The sequence below is a fragment of the Tenrec ecaudatus genome, chromosome X (assembly GCF_050624435.1).
Source record: "Tenrec ecaudatus isolate mTenEca1 chromosome X, mTenEca1.hap1, whole genome shotgun sequence".
NCBI classification, from domain to species: Eukaryota; Metazoa; Chordata; class Mammalia; order Afrosoricida; family Tenrecidae; genus Tenrec; species Tenrec ecaudatus.
Genome location: NC_134548.1, coordinates 164,861,657 through 164,875,006, shown reverse-complemented (window position 1 = coordinate 164,875,006; position 13,350 = coordinate 164,861,657). Strand labels below are relative to the sequence as shown.

The following is a 13,350-nucleotide window of genomic DNA, read 5'->3' as shown; positions in this document are numbered from 1 at the left end:
TACTACTCTTAAATTTTTCTCTTTTTCCACAAAGTTGGATAATTTTTTATCATTCTATTAGGGACTCATAAAACTTTTATTACAATCCATACATGCATCAATTGTGTAAAGCACATTTGTACATTCGTTGCCCTCATCATTCTCAAAACATTCGTTCTCCACCCAAGCTCCTGGCATCAGGTTCCCATTTTTTCCCCTCTGCCCCCGCTTCCCTCTCCCTCAGGAACCCTTGATAATTTATAAATTATTATTTTGTCACATCTTGCTCTGTCCCACGTCTACCTTCCCCTACTTTTTCTGTTGTATGTCCCCCAGGGAGGAGGTTACAGGTAGATCCTTGAAATAGGTTACCCCTTTCCAACTCACCCACCCTATGCCCTCCCAGTATCGCCACTTACACCACTGGTCCTGAGGGGATCATCCGCCCTGGATTCCCTGTGTTTCCAGTTCCCATCTGTACCAGAGAACATCCTCTGGTCTAGTCAGGTTTGCAAGGTAGAATTTGGATCATGACAGTGGTAAGCGGGGGGTGGGGGGAGGAAGCATTTAGGAACTAAAGGAAAGTTGTATTTTTCATCATTGCTACATCGCACCCTGACTGTCTCGTCTTCTCCCCAAGACCCTTTTGTAAGGGGATGTCCAGTGGCCTACAAATGAGCGTTGCCTCTCCATTCCGCACTCCCCCGCTCATTCACGATGGTAAGATTTTTTGTTCTGATGATGCTTGATACCCGATCCCTTGACACCTTGTGATCACACAGGCTGGTGTGTTTCTTCCATGTGGGCTTTGTTACTTCTGAGCTAGATGACCGCTTGTTTACCTTTAAGCCTTTAAGACCCTTGGCACTATATCTCTTGATAGCCAGGCACCGTCAGGTTTCTTCACCATATTTGCTTATACACCCATTTGTCTTCAGCGATTACATCATGGAGATGAGCATGCAATGTAATGATTTTTTGTTCTTTGGTGCCTAGTAACTGAACCCTTCAGCACCTCATGGTCACACAGGGTGGTGTGCTTGTTCCATGTGGGCTTTATTGCTTCTGAGCCAAATGGCAGCTTGTTTACCTTCAATCATTTAAGACCCCATACGCTATCTCTTTTGATAGCCTGGCACCATCAGCTTTCTTCACCACATTTAGTTGTTCGTCCACTTTGTCTTCAGCGGTTGTGTCAGAAAGGTGAGCATCATAGAATGCCAATGTAGCGCCTACCCCCAGAAGAATTTGTTTCAAAGGAGGACATTGATTCTGCAGCTCCAGGAGAGGGACATATCTGATTGGAGCACACGGGAGCAGATGAAAGGGGAGGAGGAGAGAGTGGAGCAGATCCTGACCCACCAGGCCATGAGGATGATGTACCTGATTAGAGCAGCCAGTCCACAGAGAGGACAACATGGCTGGCCCCATTATGAGACATGACACCCCTCACTGACCCATGGCCCTGCAAGGGGACAGCACCGGAATCACAGTGTGGGAATTGCGCCAGAACTGATCCCACAACACCGAGGCAAAGCACTGGGGGAGTGCAGCAGAACAGCAAGGGAATGGAGTGGCAAGGTCCCCAGGGAATGCTGAGTGTGGATTTTGGGCCCAGGGCATGGTGCCCCAACAGACTGGACCGAAAAATGCTCCTAAAGGCCAACAAATGATCCTTGAACTAACTACAAGCTTTTCTTTCTTGATGTGTTTGTTTTGTTCTTTGTCAGTGGTTTGTTGTTGTTGTTTCATTGTATACTGTTGCTTTGTTTCAGGTCTGTCTAAATAAGATAGGTTGGATGAACTATCTGGAGGAAAAACAACGGGACTGACAGTTCCGGGGGGACATGGAATAGGGGGAGGTGGGGGGTAAGGAAGTAGTGTTAACAAATGCAGGGAAAAGGGAACAACAAGGGATCTAAATTGGTGCTGAGATGGGAGTGGCAGGCCTGGTAGGGAATGATCAAGGGTGAGGTAACTAAGAGATATAGCTGTAACCCAGGTGGGGACGGAGCATGATAGTGGGACAGGAGGAAAGTCAAGGGAAATAGAGGAAAGAGCTAGGAGGCAAAGGGCATTTATAGAGGTCTAGACAAAGACATGTACATATGAAAATATTTTATGAGGATGGGGAAACAGATCTATGTGCCTATATTTATAGGTTTAGTATTATGGTGGCGGAAGGACCTTGCGCCTCTACTCAAGCACTCCCTCAATGCATGAATACTTTCTTCTATTAAATTAGCATTCTATGATGCTCACCCTCCCGACACAACCGCGGAAGCCAAAGTGGGTGAATAAGCAAATATGGTGAAGAAAGCTGATGGTGCCCTCTATCAAAAGAGATAGTGTCTGGGGTCTTAAAAGCTTGAAGATAAACAAGCGGCCATCTAGCTCAGAACCAACAGAGCCCACATGAAAGAAGCACACCAGCCTGTGTGATCACGTGGTTCTGAAGGGATCAGTTATCAAGCATCAAAGAACAAAAAAATCATACCATTGAGTGCACACCTCCATAATACGATCGCCTAGGACAAACGGGTGCATAAGCAAATGTGGCGAAGAAAGCTGATGGGGCCAGCTATCAAAAGAGATAGTGTCTGGGGTCTTAAAGGCTTGAAGGTAAACAAGTGGCCATCTAGCTCAGAACCAACAAAGCCCACATGGAAAAAGCACACCAGCCTGTGTGATCACGAGGTGTCAAAGGGATCAGGTATAAGGCATCATCAGAAAAAAAATCTTACCATAGTGAATGAAGGGCGAAGTGCAGAGTGGAGACCCAAAGCCCATTTGTCGGCCACTGGAGATCCCCTCGCACAGGGGCCTAGAGGGGGAGATGAATCAGTAAGGGTGCAATGTAGCACCGATGAAGAATACAGCTTTACTCCAGTTCCTAAATGCTTCCTGCGCCCCCCCTCCAACTATCATGATCCGAATTCTACCTTGCAAGTCTGGAGAGAGCAGAGGATGTACACTGGTGCAGATAGGAGCTGGAGGCACAGGGAATCCAGGGTGGATGATACCTTCAGGACCAGGGGTGTGAGGGGGGATACTGGGAGGGTAGAGGGAGAGTGGGTTGGAAAGAGGGAACCGATTATAAGGATCTAGATGTGACTTCCTCCCTGTGGGAAGGACAACAGAAAAGGGGGTTAAGGGAGATGCCAGACAGAGCAAAATATAACAAAATAATAATTTATAAATTATCAAGGACTCATGAGGGAGGGGGAAGCGGGGAAGGAGGGGAAAAAAGAGGACTTGATGCAAAGGGCTTAAATGGAGAGCAAATGCTTTGAAAATTATGAGGGCAAAGAATGTACAGATGTGCTTTATACAATTGATGTACGTATGGATTGTGATAAGAGTTGTATGAGTCCGTAAAAAATGTAAAAAAAAAAAGAATGCCAATGTAATAAAACAATGTTCTTGTATTGAGGGAGTACTTGAGTGGAGGTCCACTGTCCCTCTGCTACCTTAATACTAACCTGATAAATATATGCACATAGACCTATTTCCCCATCCTCATGTGTAAATATATTTGCATATGTACATGTCTTTATCTAGACCTCTATAAATGCCCTCTGCCTCCCAGCTCTTTCCTCTATTTCCTTTGACTTCCCTCTTGTCTCGCTATCATGCTCAGTCCCCACCAGGGTTTCCGCAATTCCTCTTAGTTACCTTACCCTTGATCATGCTCAACCAGGCCTCCCACACCCTCCTCAACACCGATTTGCACTGTGTTGTTCCTTTGTTCCTGGGTTTATTAACACCACTACCTTTCCCCCCACCTCCCTGTCTCCATTTCCCCACCAAACTATCGGTCCCGTTGTTTTCTCCTCCAATTGTTCATCCAACCTATCTTATTTAGACAGACCTGCGGATGTAATAACATGCATAAAAACAAGACAGAGCACAACCAAGCAACAATATACAACAGAACAACAACAAAACAATGACAAAAATTAAACAAAACACAAGAAAGAAAAGCTTGTAGTTAATTCAAGGATTGTTTATTGGCCTTTAGGAGTGTTTTCCAGTCCAGTCTGTTAGGGCACCTTCAGCATTCCCTGGGGACTTCGCTGCTCCATTCCCTTGCTGTTCTGTTGCACCCCATAATGTGTTGCCTCGGTGTGGAAGATCTGATCAGGCGCAATTCCCTCACTGCGTCTCTGGTGTTGTCCCCTGTAGGCCTATGGGTCAGTGTGGAACGTCATGTCTCATAGTGGGGCTGGCCATGTGGTCCTCTCTGTCGACTTGCTGTTCTAATTGGGAACGTTGACATTCTGGCCTGGTGGGCCATGATGGGCTCCACTCTCTCCTCCTGCCCTTCATCTGCTCCCGTGTCCTCCAATCAGATATGTCATTTTTCTGTAGCTGTAGATTTAGTGTCATCCTATGAAATAAATTCTTCTGAGGGGAGGGGCAAATGTCCACTCAGTAGTTGGGGTTGGGGCCGGCCCCCCAGACCTCTCCATTGGTTCCCTACTCCATGCTGGCACGTTGCATTCATATCTTAGAGCATCCAGATGAAGTTTGGTACATCTTTCTTTGTGGAGACACAAACAAGACCCCCCCCCCATTGGGTGGGTTAGTGCCCTGTGCCCCCGCTACCCTTTTCTTTTTTTTTCCCTTCCCCACCTCCTTTTTAGTTGTCTACCATGTGTATCCCTGCATTTGGTCTGGTCCCTGCCATATTACCTGGTCCTCACTCCAGGAATATTTGTATACCGTAGCTTTTTCCCTATGCCCTCTTTGCCTTTTTATTTTTTTAAAGCTTACTTCAGAAGCCTTTCAAGTCTTTTTATATTTAAGTCAATGCTATCTTGAAGTCTGTTGTCTCTTTTTTGCCCTCTGGGTGAGGTTGCTCTATGTGGTGGTCTCTTATTTATGCTTGGTGAGTGTTGTTCTTCTGCCCATATTGGGTCGGCAAGGATCTTTTGTAGGGCTTGGTTTCTTCTAACGTATTCTTTGAGTTTTTCCTTGTCTGGGAAGACTTATTTCTCCATCTATCTTTATCAAAAATTTGTCTAGGTACAGTATTTGGGTTTGCATAGTTTTCCTTCAAATTTTGGAATATGCTACTCCATTCTCTCCTCTTCTTCATAGTATCTGCTGATAGGGCTGAGCATATTCTTATTTGGGTATCTTTATATGTTATTGCTTGTTTTTCCCTAGCTGCTTTCATGATTTTCTCCTTTTCCTCAAAGTTGGATAGTTTAACTATTATGTGCCTTGGTGATTTCTTCTTGGGATCCAATCTTGCTGGCATACTTTCAGCCTCCTGAATGGTTGCCTGTTTTTTATTCACTAAGCTGGGGAAGCTTTCCTCCAAGAATTCTCTCATTGTTGCAGATGACTTCTTTGTTGTGTCTTCCTCTGGTAAGCCAATAAGTTTACTGCTGTTCCACTTCATAGCATCAAATATAGCTCTTAAGTTTTCTTCAGTTTCTCTGATGATCTTATTAGATTTTTGTTCACGTTTGTTAAAGTCTGCTTGGCTGTCCTCCAAGTCACTGATGCGGTTCTCTGCTTCCTCCAGTCGCTTCTCGAGGTCCGTGAGTGTGTTACTGGTTTTTGTCATCTCCCCCCTAAGCTCCTGTATTTCTCTTTGATTTATGGCTTTTACCTCTTCTCTCATTTCATCCCTTTTCTGTATTGTTTCCCTCATATTCTCTATGACTCCAAGTAGCATTCTGAAAATTTCTTTCTGTGGCAGCTCAATGTCTGCTCCCTCTATGCATGTCATTATGCTCAAGACATCTTGTGACATTGCCTTTTGTTTCTCCCATTTTTTTGTTGAGGTTGTTGGGGCTGATGGCTGTTTGCGTTGCGCTGTTTTAGAGGAGCCAGGTGCCGTTTTCCAGAGAGTCGAAGAGCACTGGCTCTCTCTGGGAGACTTGTAGGAGTGCTTCTTCGAACTGCCTACAGCTTATTTCACTATGGAATTAACCTACCACTTTATCCCTCCTGTGGCTTCCCTCTCAGGGGAGTGACCCGGAAAGGTTACCTGCTTTGGTGTTGCGGAGGTCGGGCAGAGATTCCTGTAGCAGTGTTCAGGAGAGTTGGCCGAGCTGCCTTATGCCCCCAGGCACACAGGCAGGAATTCCATGGTAAGAAGTTGAGCAGAGTATCACTTGGTGGGGGTCAGCACGGCTTTTCCCAGTTTTGTTAGCTACACAGGTTGGAGCTCACCTAGCTGGGTGTGGCACGGGTGTAAATGCCCTAGGCTAAGGGGAGTGGTCTGGAGGTTAGCAGTAGAGTGTGAGAGGCCAAGAAAGAGACAAACAGGAGGGAAAAAAGGTTAAAAAACAACCCAGCTGAGCCTGTGGGGGTGGGGGAGGGGGATATAGGGAAGAGATGGAAACAAAGCAACAATGTAGCTGAGTCCCGGAGCAGGTGGCAGCTGGAAGCTGTGGCTGTGTTGAGAAAAGGCCCCTGCGCAGCCCTGGAAGACCGAGGTGGGTGACAGAGAGGAGATGCAAATGTGTGGTCCCTGCCCTGAGGTGGGTGGTGGCAAACTGTGGCTGTGTTGAGACCAAGCTGCCCTAAAGGCTCCAAATGGTCCCAGCTCTGGCAGAGACAGTGACGGTGCCAAGGTCAAGCCCCAGCTGGCCTCCACTGAGGTAAGCCAAAAGCCCCTCAAAACCCTGTGGGTCTGTGTCTACTTATCTTTATAATGCTCCTCCTGCATTCCAGCAGTGTTGAATTTCCCTCTAAGCAACAATCCTGGGCTGAATTCGGCGGAGTCCCTCTGCTATGTGTTACTCCGTCTCCATCCTGCCAGAAGTCTCTCCAAAGTTTGGATAATTTAATTATGTGCTTTGGTGAGTTCTTCTGGGGTTTAGTCTAATTGTTGTCCACTCTGCTTCCTGTATGAGTGTATGATTCTCATTCATTAAGGTATGGAAGTTTGCTTCCAGAAATTCCCTTGCTATTTTAGCTGTTGACTCCTTTGTTGTGTCTTGTTCTGGTAAAAAAAATTATTCGAGTATCGTTCCTCTTCATAGTATCCGTCATTGATTTCAAGTTTTATTCCTCCTCTTTTAATTGTCTTGTTTGACTGACTTTCCGTTTGTTGAAGTCTGCCTGATTATCCTTGAAATCGTTGGTATGATTCTCTGCCTCTTTTAGTCTGTTTGTGAGATATAAGATTTTTTTGTTTTCTGTTACCTCGGCCATTGGCTTTTGTATTTCCCTTTTGTGTGTGGACGTCATCCCCTCTACCATGGGCTTCATCTAGCTATCATTACGTCCTTATTCTGCGTTGCTTCTCTCAGCTCCTGTGTTACTCCAAGCACCCTTCTGAAGATGTCTCTTTGTGACTGATACATGTCTGATTCTTCTATGAGCATCATTAGCTCTGCAGTTGTGTTTTGTTTTCTTATTGAGGGTGTTGTAGTATGTTGCTGTTAATGTGTCATTTTGGAAGAATTGGGTTCGATACTTCTGGGAGACTAAGGGGCCCTGAGCTCCTTTGCTGTGTGACCAGTAAGAGTGTTTTTGAGGAGTTTCTGTGTCTACTATGGTGGTGGGTTGTGCTGCTTTATAGGCAGGATGCTGTGGCAACTAAGCGGCAGGTGGCAGCAGTGTGGTGCCTCAGTGTCTGCGATGAGGCTGGTGACTGTAGGTATGACCCTGGGCTGAGTTCTTGCAGGCCTGCTGCTTGGGGGCAGGTCTTATCTGAGCAGTTGGGCCACAATTTGCAGCCTTTCAATGAGTAGTTGTGCCTGCTGGCTTTCCCCATTTTGTTTTGTATAAAAAAACCCACCTAGGCTGTGCTCTAGATATTAGCTCTAGCTACCTTGTTATGTTAATGGATGCTAACGGACATAGTTCTGGAGGCTTACACTTAATGTTACACAGCCTGGAATTGAGAGTGTGTTTTACAAAGAAAAATTTTCCCCTTTTAATAATGGGCTTCTAGAGTGCCTTGGTATTGGGCTGTGCTGTGCTGTCCCCCAGGGGAGTTGGACCAGCTCTCTGAGTGGGTTTGGGGCTGACTGGATCTGAATTCTCCCCCCTGGCTGCAGTCCTGTGTCCCTTCCAGCTCTATCTGGTTGTGATCTGTAGAACTGTGTTCTACCTCAGGTAAATATCCCAGCGGTTCTTCAATTACTGCAAATTATTGTCTAATTTTCTGTCATTAACCACACTGGCAGGCATGGAGCTGGGGAGAGGCAGGAAGGGGATGGCCAATGTAGCCACTCTGTTCCTGGCTGGGGAGGGGTGTTTCAAAGTCATAGACTGCAAGTGCAGGTTGATTAGCAGCATGGGGGAACTCCGGTGTGAGGTCTTGTGGCTAGCTCTTAGGGACTCTATGCATACCTGGGATTATGACCACTTTTAGACATCCATCTTGGGAAATCACGGCTCACTGCATGACTAGGGCACAGGAAGTGGTGTCAACTGCTGTCCTTCTGGGCCTGACGTTAGCAGAGCCCGCAGGCAGATGCAGTGAACTTAGAGCATTTCAGTGTGTTCACGAATAGCTTTGTGGATGAAAATCAAAGGGGGAGGTCTGAACCAGTACCTAGCACACTGAATTAATTTTTAGGCCCCAGACTCCCAGTATTGACCTCATTACCTCTTAATTTTCTGATCTGACAGCAGGAGTGCTGGGTGGATGAGTCTACCTGGATGCCATCTTGACTTCCCCTTTACATGTATTTGTTTATTCCAATCATCTATTTTCATATCTTACACCATCTGCTGTCTCCCTTCACCCATGTTTCTGTTGTTCGTCCCCCTGGGAGAGGGGTCATACATCAATCATTGTGATCAGTTCTCCATCTTCCCCCTTTTTTTCCCCCCCTTCCCCCTACCCTCATGGTATTATTACTCCCATTACTGTTTCTGGGGTGGTTGTCTGTCCTGGATTCTGTGTATCAAGAGCTCTTTTCTGTACCAGTTCACATGCTCCAGCCTAGGTGGATTCGTAAGGTCCAACTGGTTCATGATAGTTGGGAGGAGGAAACATTAAAGAACTAGAGGAATGTTGTGTGTTTTGTTGATGCTATACTGCACTCCGACTAATCAGCCTACCCATTTTAACGGAATTAGGGTGGGGTGCAATATCCTTAATTAAATCATCCTCCTGATCCCATGGGAGGGTAATTTCCCTGAGGTGTAACATGTATCATCTTTCATCTTTTAAAATATAATAGTTGAGAGGGTCGAGTAGAGACCTCAGTACAACCAAGAACATAGAGTTGAGAAAAAAAGATTCCTTTAGACCCAGTATCCTTGTGCTGAGAAATTCTTAGACCCAGGGCCAAATTGATGCCAAGACACAAAAAGCTCTCCAAGGAACACCAAGCCCACAGATGATAAAATGACAAGAGACAAGGACTTTCCTCAAGTAGAAACGGAGAGTGAGAAAATGTTCCCCTACTTCTGGTGCTCAGAGAATCTATTTGTTTGTTAAAGTCACCCACTTTATTTCTGTGATAGCAGTCCTAGAGAACTAAGACACATAGCTACCACTGCCAACCATTCTAGTCAGGACCACAAGAGATGCCCCATGATAGGATGGGAGAATTTGTGGAACAGAACCTTAACTTCCCAAAACAAACTGACAAAAAGACCTAATTAACTGGTTGAAAATGGAGGGCTCCCCAATACGACTGACCTGAGATATTCTTGAGCCAAAACTATCCCGAGGTCCCCTTGTAGTTGAATAACAAATAAACTAAACAAAACTCACTGCCATCGAGTCAATGCTGATTCATAGTGACGCCCTGTGGCATGTAACTGTTTACAGGAGTAGAAAACCCAGTCTTTCTGCCACAAAGTTGCTGGTGGTTTCACAATGCTGACAATGTGGATCGCAGCCCAATGCTGAACTACTGCACCACCAAAGCTCCTATATAGATTAGAAATGAATATCCCCATAAATAGTGTTCTTTTTTAAAAAGCAGCCATGGAACAAGCAGGGTAGAAATCATGGGAACACTCTCACATTGTGAAGAATATAAGCCATGCCATTGAAGACTTGTGTAGGGATTGTTGAACAAGAGACTAAACGGCTGTGTAAACCTTCATTGAAAACACAATAAAATGTGTATATATGTATGTGTATTTGTACTATATATAATATAATATAATATATGTATATAAAAGGACCATACAATGTGGATTTCTTCAAGTCTTTTATTCTGGAGCATCAATCACATGAAGTGTCTTGGTTGGGCAGAAAGTCATCCAAGCTTTCCACGGCAGGCTCTGCCCTGACACAACTCACAAAGGCAATGTTCTACATCCTACTTTGGTGAGTGGCAACTGGGGTCTTAAAAGCTCATGGGTAGCCATCTAAGGTCTCTCCCCATCCAGAGCAAAGAATGATGAAAATTGAAGATCCATGGAAACAATTGGTCCAACGGATGATTGGGCCATGCCAACACCAGTCTCCACACCCCTGAACTTAGAAGAACTAGATGGTGCCCAGCTACCACTATCAACTATTCTAAAAGGGATCACATTAGACTCTGCACCCACCAGTTTGTGATCTCCCTGTTTCCCCTCCATTCTGATGTGCAGCCAAGAGAGTCTGAAGATGACCTTGGTTTTAGTTGAACTGGGCTGGGATGCCTTTTTTTAAAAAATGAATTCATTTTTAAATAATTACAGGCGCTGTGCCCCTCTTGCCCCTGCCCAGGCAGCAGTAGGAGTAGCGCGGGGGCTGGGGTATATGCCCCCAGCAGTGAGGATGGCCATCCCAAGAGTGATTTTCAAAAAATAAAAAAGGACCCCAGGGGCAGGTGGTGGTGCCCCTCCCCCAAAGACACACTAAATTTCAAGACTTTATATATAATATATCTCTGTGCCCCAGGGGGAGGAAAGGGCACCGGGCTGTGTCCTGGAGGGGTGCGCACAGGCGGCCCCCAAGCCATCCTGTCTCTTCAGCCACTTTATTAGCTCAGACTCACTGCATTATAGGCACCCACGGCCACCACCACTGCTGTCACTCACCTTGCAGTCCCGGAAGCTGGCTGGGCCATCCTTGTGTCCATGGAGCTCCATGTCCCCAGCCCCACCCACCCTCAGTGGTGGCTGGACTCCTCCTCCTCACCCTCACAGAACCACTTGAAAAAGGCTGTGACATTTAAGGGCCATGCCCTTTCCCTGCTGCTCAGCAGGGTTATTACTACTCTCCCAGCTGTAGAAAGCTACCTCATTCACCACTTCCTCATGTCGTAGAATGTGTCAAAGAACATCTGAAGCAAGTTGGCAGGCTGTTCTAAGGCCACTATAAGGGCCTGAAGGGCGTAGAGCACCTGCAGCTTCTTCTGCTGGTCACACAAGTATTTCTGGAGCAGTTTTGCTCGGCTTTCAGCACTGAAGCATCTGCTCAGAGGGGGGGGAGGGTGTCTTAAAGATAATTGCAGAATAGCAGACACTTGTCATGAGGGCTTGAACTAGTATGTTGGATGCTACCTGCTGCTCACTCAGATTGGCCTCTATCCAGTCACACACCCGCTCATTACTGCTGCCTTCCTTCAGCAGCTTCTCCAGCTGCCTCGTCAGCTCCTCAAAGGGCAGGGCCTTCTGGCCAGGGGCCTCGGCCTCTTCTCCCACTGTGTACTCCACCTTCTGTTCCACGGCGAATGCCTAGACATCATGGCCTTCAGAGAGAAATTCCTTCCAGCTGAGCCCAGCCTCTCGCCACAGTGTCCCCACCTTTTGGGGACCCCCTGCTTTTGCACAGGATCCCTAGGATCTCCACCATCAGAGAGGCAGCTTTGCCTAGGGGCCTCAGTGGCTTTGTGAGCTCCCTGAACAGCTCCCCCATGGGCACCCTGCCTTCCTGCAGAACAGGTATGACCACACGTGGGGGATGGCGATCTCCATGTCCTTCGCTACTTCCAAGGTCTCTGAGAGCCCTTGGTAGTACTGAGCAGGGGAGAGGTGCCCAGCAGAGAACTGCTGGTGCAGCAGCTGGCCCACGTGCTCCTTGGCACCAGCGCTGCGCTCCAGCTTAGAGTCGACGCCATGCCGCACAAAGATGAAGAGCAGGGAGGGAGAGGCCACCTCCTGCACACACGGCCTCCTTCATGTCACTGAGATGGAGGCACTCCTCGAGGATGGCCTTTGACTTCTCCAGTTCCAACTCAGAGAGTGTGGCCTTCATGGGACTTGCTGCAGGCAGCACGGCCTCTCGCTTCACAGCCTCACGCTGGTGGTCTCGCTCCTCCGTGAGGCTGGCTGCCTTTGCGCTGCCCCTCAGGCTGGATTGGCCGCTCTCTGCTCCGCTCCTCCACTTCCTTGCTGAAGCTCCGCTTGGTGGCAGGGGCTGTGCACGGTCAAGTCGGTCTCCGCAGTCACCTCCCTGTTCACTTCACTTTAGGTGGTCTCCTCGGTCCCCAGCCTTCTCGCCTCATTCCCTGCACAAACTACTCCGTACCAAGTGCCTGTTGTCTGTGATTTCGGTGGGTACTGCTTGTTGAAGAGGGATGCCTTCTTGATATAAAACTACTGCTTCAAATAAAGTCCTTCTTCTACATGTGAATATTGCTGGTTTTGTTTCTCTAGACAACTCACCCAAACACAACAGTCATATGGATCTTGGCTGAATACAGAGAATACCAGAAAGCTGTTTACTCATGTTTAGCTGCAAAGGCATTCAGCTGTGTGCATTATAACTAGCTATGGGTAGCCTTGAGAAGAATCAGTACTCAAGAGATCTCCATTGTGTTCATGCAGAATTTGAACATGGATCAATAAGCAGTTGTGTGAATGAAACACAGGAAATCAGTATGGTTTAAATTCAGAAAAGATGTGCGTCAAGGTTATATCCTCTCAGCAGACTTACTCAATCCATATGCTGAGCAATTAATCAGATAAACTGGGCTCTATGAAGAAGAATGGGGTATTAACAACCTGCAATGTGCAAGTGACACAACCTTGCTTGCCCAAAGTGAAGAGGACTTGAAGGATGCCCTGGTGAAGATGAAAGACTACAGCTTTCAACATAGATTACAGCTTAGAGTAAAGAAAACCAAACCCTGGCATCTGGGCCAATAGACAACATCAGGATAAACTGAGAAATGATAGAAGTTGTCAATTGCTCATGAATGCAGCAGCTAAAAAAATCAAATGAGGTCGTGCATCAGATAAATCTGCTGCACACAATCTTGTTAAAGTATTAAAAAGCAAAGCTATCACTTTGAAGAGTAAGGCATGCGTGACCCAAGCGAGGGTATTTTCTATCACCTTACATGTATGTGAAATCTGGACAATAAATGAGGAAGACTGTAGAAGAATAGGTATATTTTAATTACGGGGCTGGTGAGAAAAATTAAATATACTATGAACTCCCAGAAGAAAGAAGAAATTTGTCTTGCAATAAGTACAGCCAGAATACTCCTTAACAATGAT

At 46.5% G+C, this 13,350-nt stretch overlaps 1 pseudogene; it reads right to left on the bottom strand.

Moving 5' to 3' along the window:
- Window positions 1-11,015: 11,015 nt before the first annotated feature.
- Window positions 11,016-12,577, bottom strand: LOC142433838 (eukaryotic translation initiation factor 4 gamma 1-like; annotated as a pseudogene).
- Window positions 12,578-13,350: the final 773 nt, after the last annotated feature.